Here is a 7,957-nt window from a genome sequence, read left to right as displayed (position 1 = left end):
CCCTCCCCCCTTCCCTCCCTCCCTCCCTCCCTCCCCTTGCTTTCTTCTCCTCCTCCTCCTCCCCTTCTTCTTCTGTATGTGTACACTCATGCTTGTGTGAACACGCACTCCACTAGACTACTTACAGAAGTCCTCTTCTTTTCTCATCATAAGGATTCTGCTTCTTTCTTATCATGTGGCTTGAACTTACGTCACTGGATTTGGCAGCCAGTGCCTTTACCTGTTGAGCCAACTTGCTGGCTCCCTTTTTTATTTTTATAGGCTGTTTTAAGATATTTATTTTTTTAATTTATTTTTATGCCAATATATAAAATGACAGTTTTATTATGGCATTTTTTGTACATATGTGTCATGAAAGTTGATTCTCAACCATGGGGCTCAGGCTGGCAGACCACTCCCAAGATAACCCCAGCCTGGTGCCAAGAGGCCAAGGAGGTTAGAACAACTCCAGGATTAAGTGCCCCAGCCAGTGCCACAGGGCCACACTGGAGATGACCCTGCCCAATGCCACATGGCATGACAGGGCATAGCACTCATGAGATGACCCCAGACACTCAGGGTGCCACTAAGAGGAGCAAGTGAACGGTGGTGGTATGGAAGAGAAAGAGAAGCAGAAGGATGTGTGTACAATGAAGAGAGGCAGAGCTGGAGACTCCAAGGTAGTGAGGAACAGCCTGATGTAAGTAGTCAATGATGCCACCTAAGGCCATGGGGAGGTCCTGGCCCCTGCAGCCACCAAAGGCCATGTGTTTGTGGTCTTCCAGCAGAGGAGGCATATTACCACCAAAGGCTATGTATATGTTTCTGGTTGGTGCTGCTGCCTGAAGCTTTGCTGATGTCTGAGGGCTGTGCAGAGCTGGTGTGCACCCCTTGCCTGGCTATCATAGCCCCGAGGGCAATGGAGCAGAAGAGCTGGCTTTGACCCTCAACAGCTACAGCACTCAGGAGAGTGGGCCCCTGTACCTCTCCCAAGATGCACAGTCAAGCTGGTTCTGGTTTTGAGGGCTTTGGGTGAGCTGGCCCCAGGGATTGAGTGCAGGAGAGCTGGCTCTGCCACTTGTATGCCATTCAGGGGTGAACGTGAGTTAGAGATGTTCCCCTCTCCCTCACCCCACCTATGGCAGGGGAAGAGCTGGCCCCAAGGTCCTGAAAGCAGGAAAGCTGGCTCTGTCCCTCACCAGCTCCAGTAATCAGAAGAGTGGGCCCTGCATCTCTCCTGGGCAGCACAATAGAGCTGGTTCTGCTGGCATGAGTTCAGGAGAGCTGGCCTAAAGGCATGAGAATAGTAGAGTTGGCTCTGCCCCTTGCTGGCTGCAGCATTGGGTGAGGTAGCTGGGGCAGTGCTGGAGAGCTGGCCCTGGTGGTGTGGGTGTGGGAGAGCTGGCAGGATGACCAGCTCAACTACCACCCAGACCCCGATCCAGGGCTTTGAGTTGACCCACCCCAACATCTACCCTATGAACTTCTAGAGTCCATGAAGGGTCCAGTCCTACAGAGCCAAAGCTGCAGGATCTCCAGGACACAGGGCAACAACAGGATATCTGAGAGGAGTTCCAGGGAGGATCCTGTATTGATAGTGTAGCAGACGCCAGAAGCCTCGAACCAGACCAATGACTCATTGCAATGAACATTTGCAAGTAAAGATGTGTGAACACAGGGTGTACTATACACTACAGCATCTACAATGAGACTTCCTTTTTCTTTTGAGGGGATTGCAAGGGTATAGGGTGGGGTGATGAGTGATATTGGGGTCCATGATATGAAATACAAAAAAAAAAAAAAAAGAATAAAAAGTAAAAAAATAAACTTGGGAAAAAAAACAAAACAAAATGTCCTTGGTTCTCATTGATGTCTCTCTTCCTCTGTCTTCCACATGTTCTCTCTTTTCCTCTGACTGGTTCCCTTCCTTCCCTCAGATCTGCCCTACTCCACTTCACCCACTTTCAAGTCACATGTATTCTCTTATCTTTTCCCTCACCCTTCCCTTGTGATCTCTTCCTTTACTTTGTAACCCCACTTCTAATTTTATCACACACACACACACAGACACACACACACACACACACGGGCATATTTGATTATGTGTATGCATACATATAGTTTTATTATAAGTTTCGTGTAAATGAGAAGACATACAATATTTGCCCCTTTGAATGTCTTCTTTTCAACAACAATTTCCAGTTGTATCTGTTTTCCTAAAAATTAGCAGACTTCAAATTCTTAAAATCTTTTGAGTCAGGTTTTGGCAGGAAATAGAATCAAATCAGGATTGAATTAAGGGAAGGATTTAGAAAAAGCTGATCAGACGTCATGAAGGTGGTAGAAGACTCCATTAACTTAGGCTCAAACTAGAAGTGGGAGGAGAGCAGCCACATCAGAAGAAAGGATCAGCTAAACTGGAACAGAGCCCTCCCTAATCTTGAGGGTAGCTCTGACAGAGGAGAGCAGCTCCCACTGTCCTATAGCTTATGAGAAAGTCTTGAGCTACAAACACAACTTCTCTCCCTGTCTGTTAACTTCTTGTTCTTACTTCTCACTAAGAGCATCTGGAAGGAAAGAGAGGCCATCACCCAGAGATCGAGGATTGCAGGAGGTAGGCAGGCTACTTAGCTTTATAGAAAATCAAGGCTATGTTGTAGAATGACATACAAAGGTCAATATTAGCATGGTCACCTCATTTAAAGAATGGCATCTAGAAAGAAAATTGTTTAAAAAATATATTAACAAGAATAACTCAATGAAACAACTTAGCATTTATAGGTCATTTTATTTCTTTCAAGATGTTTTGTATAATGACACCACAAAGATTCTAGCACAAATAGAGTGCATATTCCCTTAGATTAAGACAGTAAAGTCACCAAACAATTGCACATGTGCTTCTTAAATTGATCTTCACTTTCCCCAATAAACACCAATAAGAAAGTGAAGACTCTGGGTACTAAGTCCAGGAAAGAAACTGATTTTCCGATGTTGGAGACACATCTTTCCTTGGGATCCTGGATGCTACTTATCTTTGTGAAGCTTATCACTTCGTGAGGCCACTCCTGAAACTCAGAGAAGCCTCCTCTGTCAAAAGGAATAATAATGACATCATGGCATTTGTGGAATGATGGATGTAACTGGATGTCATCATATCAAATGAACTAGACCAGTGTCAGAAAGACAGGTATAGTATTTTTTTTCTTATTCGTGCTTTCTAGAGTTTTAGGTAGATGAATAAAATAGTGTATGCATATATGGATCAAATAGAAGATCTGTGTGGGTGTGCAGAGGCTACTAATGGAAAGGAAGAGGGAGAGGAAAGAAAGGGCAGAAGGTATGAGAGAGAATAGACTTTGTATTTCACATATTTGTACAGGAACTTAAAATTAAATATTCTTTTAAAAAGACAATTGAATTTATTCACCCTGTAGATCGACATTGAAATTGATAGGCTTTTAGAAGCAAATATCTATAGACTGACACAGGTATACGTAGTTCATTGATCTTTCCTTCCCCCACCCCCCCCGCCCCAGTTTCTTATAAAGCATGTTTTGAAGGCTGGTAAACTCAGAGGGAAATAAAGACTTCTGTGATAAAACACTGGGTTTAAAATCCGTTCCATGTGGTTTGAATATGCTCCAAACATTTAGTAGGAAAAGTGTGCACTTAATCATGACAGCATGACTGGAAAAGTTTTTGGGTTTTTTGTTTTGTTTTGTTTTGTTTTGTTTTTTGTCAGCACAAAACTCTGGAGAGTAGCTGGGGACTGGGAGGCATAAGCTTGAATAATTACATGCAAGGTTGTTCTCAACAGATAGCTTCAAAGGAGAGAACAAGCTGACTAAAAGCAGAGTGCAGATGGTGGAGGAAGCGGTCACGGGAGCGTGGCATGTGGGAAAGATTTAGAGTAGTTGTTGTGGACAGTCAAGAAGGAATCCCTTATGGATGGTGTGATGGTTGGCATTAATCATTAACTGGAAAGCATCTAGAATTACCGGTGAGATGGGTCTCAAGGCACACCTGTGAGGGGTTACCTAGATCAAAGTTAGCCTTCCAGAATGTCTGCAAGGGATTATTTTGATTGTGTTAATTGACATGGGATGATTCATTTTAATTGAGGTCAGGACCATTTCCTGGGCAGGGAATTTTGTAATGTATGAAATGGGAAATTGAGCAGAACACAGTAAATACATACATGTATTTATCCCTCTCTGCTTTCTTACAGCAGATGTGGTATGACCAACTTCTTCAAGCTCTGCTGCCTTGACTTCTCCACTGTGTTGGCTGTTCCTTGAACTAAGATGAACACGTTCTCCCTTAACTTGCCTTTGTCAGAGTGTTTTATCACAGTAATGGGAGGGAGATAAGAGTTACACAAAGATTGTCAGCATTCAGGCAACACACACACACACACACATACACATTGGAGTCTGGTGGTAGGCTATATGTATATGGAGTCTGGTGATAGGCACTTCAGTAGGGACAGTTTTATCAGTCTGTCATGTATGTGTTCAACAGTGCCAAGTATCTTCCATATCACAAGTATTCAGTGATGAATAGGACTTTTAATGGATATTTTCACATTCAGGGAAGCCTGGCTGTTCTATGAATGAAACCTAATTCTTTGACTTAGTGTAAAGACTTAGTTTGTGTTGCTATAACAAAATAACTTAGCCTGAATAAACTATAAAGAACAAAAATTATTTTTTCAGAGTTTGGAGGCTAGGGAATCAAAATTAAAAGAAGTTGTAGATTCATAGTGGAAGAGCTGCCTTCTACCTATAGGGTGGTAACTCTTCCTCTGTCCTCATGTGGTGAAAGCAAGAAAGAAGACAAACGCTGTGATCTAATATGCCAGACAAGTAGAAGAGAGTGACCTTATCCTTCACATCCTTCAATCAAAGCCCCGTTTCTGAATCTCTGAGCTTTTGGCCTTTTGGATTTAATTTTCTTCAAAAATCCACCCCTGAGTGTTATCACACCACCATCAGTAAGCATCAGCTTGTGACCTTTGGAGGACACAGTCAGACTATAGACCTCAGCATTCATCTTGTGGAATGTAGTCGACTTCTGCTTATGGGTAACTAGTAGCCTGCTGTATGCAGAATCACATTTTATTTATACATTTATTCATCAGTAGATGTTTAGGTTGTCTCCACTCATATGAAGTTCATACAATTAGATACTTGTTAAAACAGAAGATAGAACGATGAGTGCCAGAGACCGAAGGGAGGAGACGAGAGGAACTGCTAACTGCAGCAATGCATGGTGAAAACGCTCCAGAGGGGCGCCACACAGAATCGAGATCCTAGCTAACAACATTACACTGTACATTTATACATTTTAAATGAGAGATTAGATGTTACAGGTTTTTAACCACAGTTTTAAAAGTATTGCAATCTGGAGCCACTTCCTTGTTAGCCTTTGCAAGAAAGACAAGTAAACCTTGAAGAAATAGGGGTACTCGGACTGCAAAGGAATAGTGAGGTTAGGAGACGAGCACAGTCAGGAGAAATTAAAATATGAGGAAAACAGGAAGAGATTGAGAGCCAAGGGTTATACTGAGCAGAAAATAGAGAGCTGCAAAGATGAGAACTTAGGGACACAGTCATTTCCCAGACTGCACATAATTAAAGTTTAGACAGTCCTTGTGTTTGGCACATGTAGTGGTTCAGTGGTTCTCACTTCTCCAAGTGAGAGAGAATTCTGTATGTGTTCAGCAATTTCATCCCTTCACTACCTCAGAATTTCTGTTCTTGTCAGTAGGTTGATAAATTTTGTTTCTTTTATGTAAAAGTGTAGCTAGAAAAAGTTGTTAGATGTAATTAGAAAAATGGGAAAAAATGGAAGTGTGTGGAAGAATTAAATAGCGTCATTTTTAGTCTCTCCTCTGTGAAGAATATGGATGAGGGATAATAAAAAGTTAAACAAAAGGAAAAGATAGAGGAACCACACCCCTACTCTATATATTAAAGAGCTGTAAAGATGTGACAGAGGTATAAGAACATATGGGGAGAGAGAGAGAGAGAGAGAGAGAGAGAGAGAGAGAGAGAGAGAGAGAGAGAGAGAGAGTTAATTCTTGGTAGAGCTGTGGGATAAGAATAAAAGTGATTTTAAAAGTTTTGGACACATGATGCACAGAGGTTAGAGGTTTAAATGAGGATGTAGTTCATCAGCTAGGGGAGAAGAGGGCAGTGGGTTAACGAAGACAAAGGGTTGTAAAAAAAGCTTCATGTAAACCCATTCTTTTATAAGATATTTGAAAACTATAATTGAAAAAGTAAAGGAGTTTGAAAACTGTTTGAGAAGACCCTACTGCTGAAGACACTTGGGTTGCAAGACATAGAAAGCTCAGTTTGGAATGAGTTAAAAATATTCTGCATGGTAGCTTTCATGGTGCCAGAAGTTGCTATGTGGGACATTGATGGAGGAAATAAATCAATGGTCTTACCTAGCATGAATCCTTTATGCTACAAATCCAATCTACCAGATTAATACAATAATGGCATAACTGTTATGCAGATAACCTACCACTTTCCAATTGGAGGAAACTCATGCCTCATATGCTAAACCTGGTTCAAAAAGCATAGCAGGAGAAGGTGGTGTTTTACGTCCTAATTAGGAGCTTACTACTGCTGTTTGCTAAATAGTCATCTTGTCAAACTACCTTCTGAACATTTATTTTTATATACATGGATTTATTTTTAACTTTAGGTGGGGAAGCTTTTTTATGTAGTTCTTAATGAAGAGTTCCATAGGTGGTTAAGATGGTAAGAATAAAGAACTGCAGAACACTCAGCCCTGAGGGGGCATTCCATATCAACTCTCCGGACACATTGTGGAAGAGGGGGCAGAAGGAGTGTGAAAGCGGGAGGGTGGGGAAGAATGCTGTGTAATGGATGGAAGTCAGGGGGCAAAGGAATCATTTGTGATTTTTGACAGTACAGGCCTTGGTATAGTTTTAAGCCTTTAAATTTTTTGATCTTTTTGACATTGAAAAGTTTTAAGGCCTAGATAAAATATTAAAGCCTGGATGGGATGTTAAGTTAGACAGAACGTTCATGTCTAGGTAAAACGTTCATGTTGAGGTAACAGTTACTTGATTAACCTGCCATTCTAAGGAAAATTTCTCATATGTTTCTGCTTACTAGGAAACTTTCTAATACCAATATTGATTACATAGTCTGTTATGTTCTGTGCTCCTGGAAACCAACCACATTAGAAGTCAGTAGAACTGTTTTGTATAGTTATCTACAGTAAGCTTGGACCTACCTGAACGAACTATCCAACATACACTGAATCTGTGTATAATCTTTTAAGGTATAAGGGATAGACCCCAACATAAGAGACACCTGTACTAAGATAAGAAACCATTTGGAATAAGACTTCTATTTTGAGGTGGTTCAGTAAAGTTTAAGTTCCCAAGACCTCCCTGGAAACTGACATTCTGGTTGGCAAGTTAAGACATGAATGTTAGACAAGTCCCATCCTTGAAGACAAGTTACGGCATGCATATAGACAAGGCCTTCTACCACAGTAGTTTGTGTGGTTTGTGAGACAGCCCCTGGACCCCAACTAAAAGCATCATATAGGCTAAGCAGTCGCAGTTCAGACTCTTGCTTGTTTAGTGTATAAGCATCAGTGAATTGCTCTTGGTCGTCTGTGATTCCCAACCTGTGAAGGTAGACTTATGGGGATGACATCACCCTGCTATGGGGATGACATCACCCTGCAGAGGTCATGAGGAAGAGTTGTGTGATTTTGATAACGTGTACAAAAAAGATGTTATATACTAAAAACATTTTACTAATGTTATTTTTAATCATAATGAAATACTTTTTTATGTTTTTAACTCATCTATTCCTTTTTTTAAATTTTAAATATTTTTATTACATATTTTCCTCAATTACATTTCCAATGCTATCCCAAAAGTCCCCCATAGCGCCCCCCACTTCCCTACCCACCCATTCCCATT

Source organism: Mus caroli, chromosome 15 (genome assembly GCF_900094665.2).
Source record: "Mus caroli chromosome 15, CAROLI_EIJ_v1.1, whole genome shotgun sequence".
In the NCBI taxonomy this organism is placed as follows: domain Eukaryota; kingdom Metazoa; phylum Chordata; class Mammalia; order Rodentia; family Muridae; genus Mus; species Mus caroli.
Note: the sequence above shows the minus strand (reverse complement) of the source record.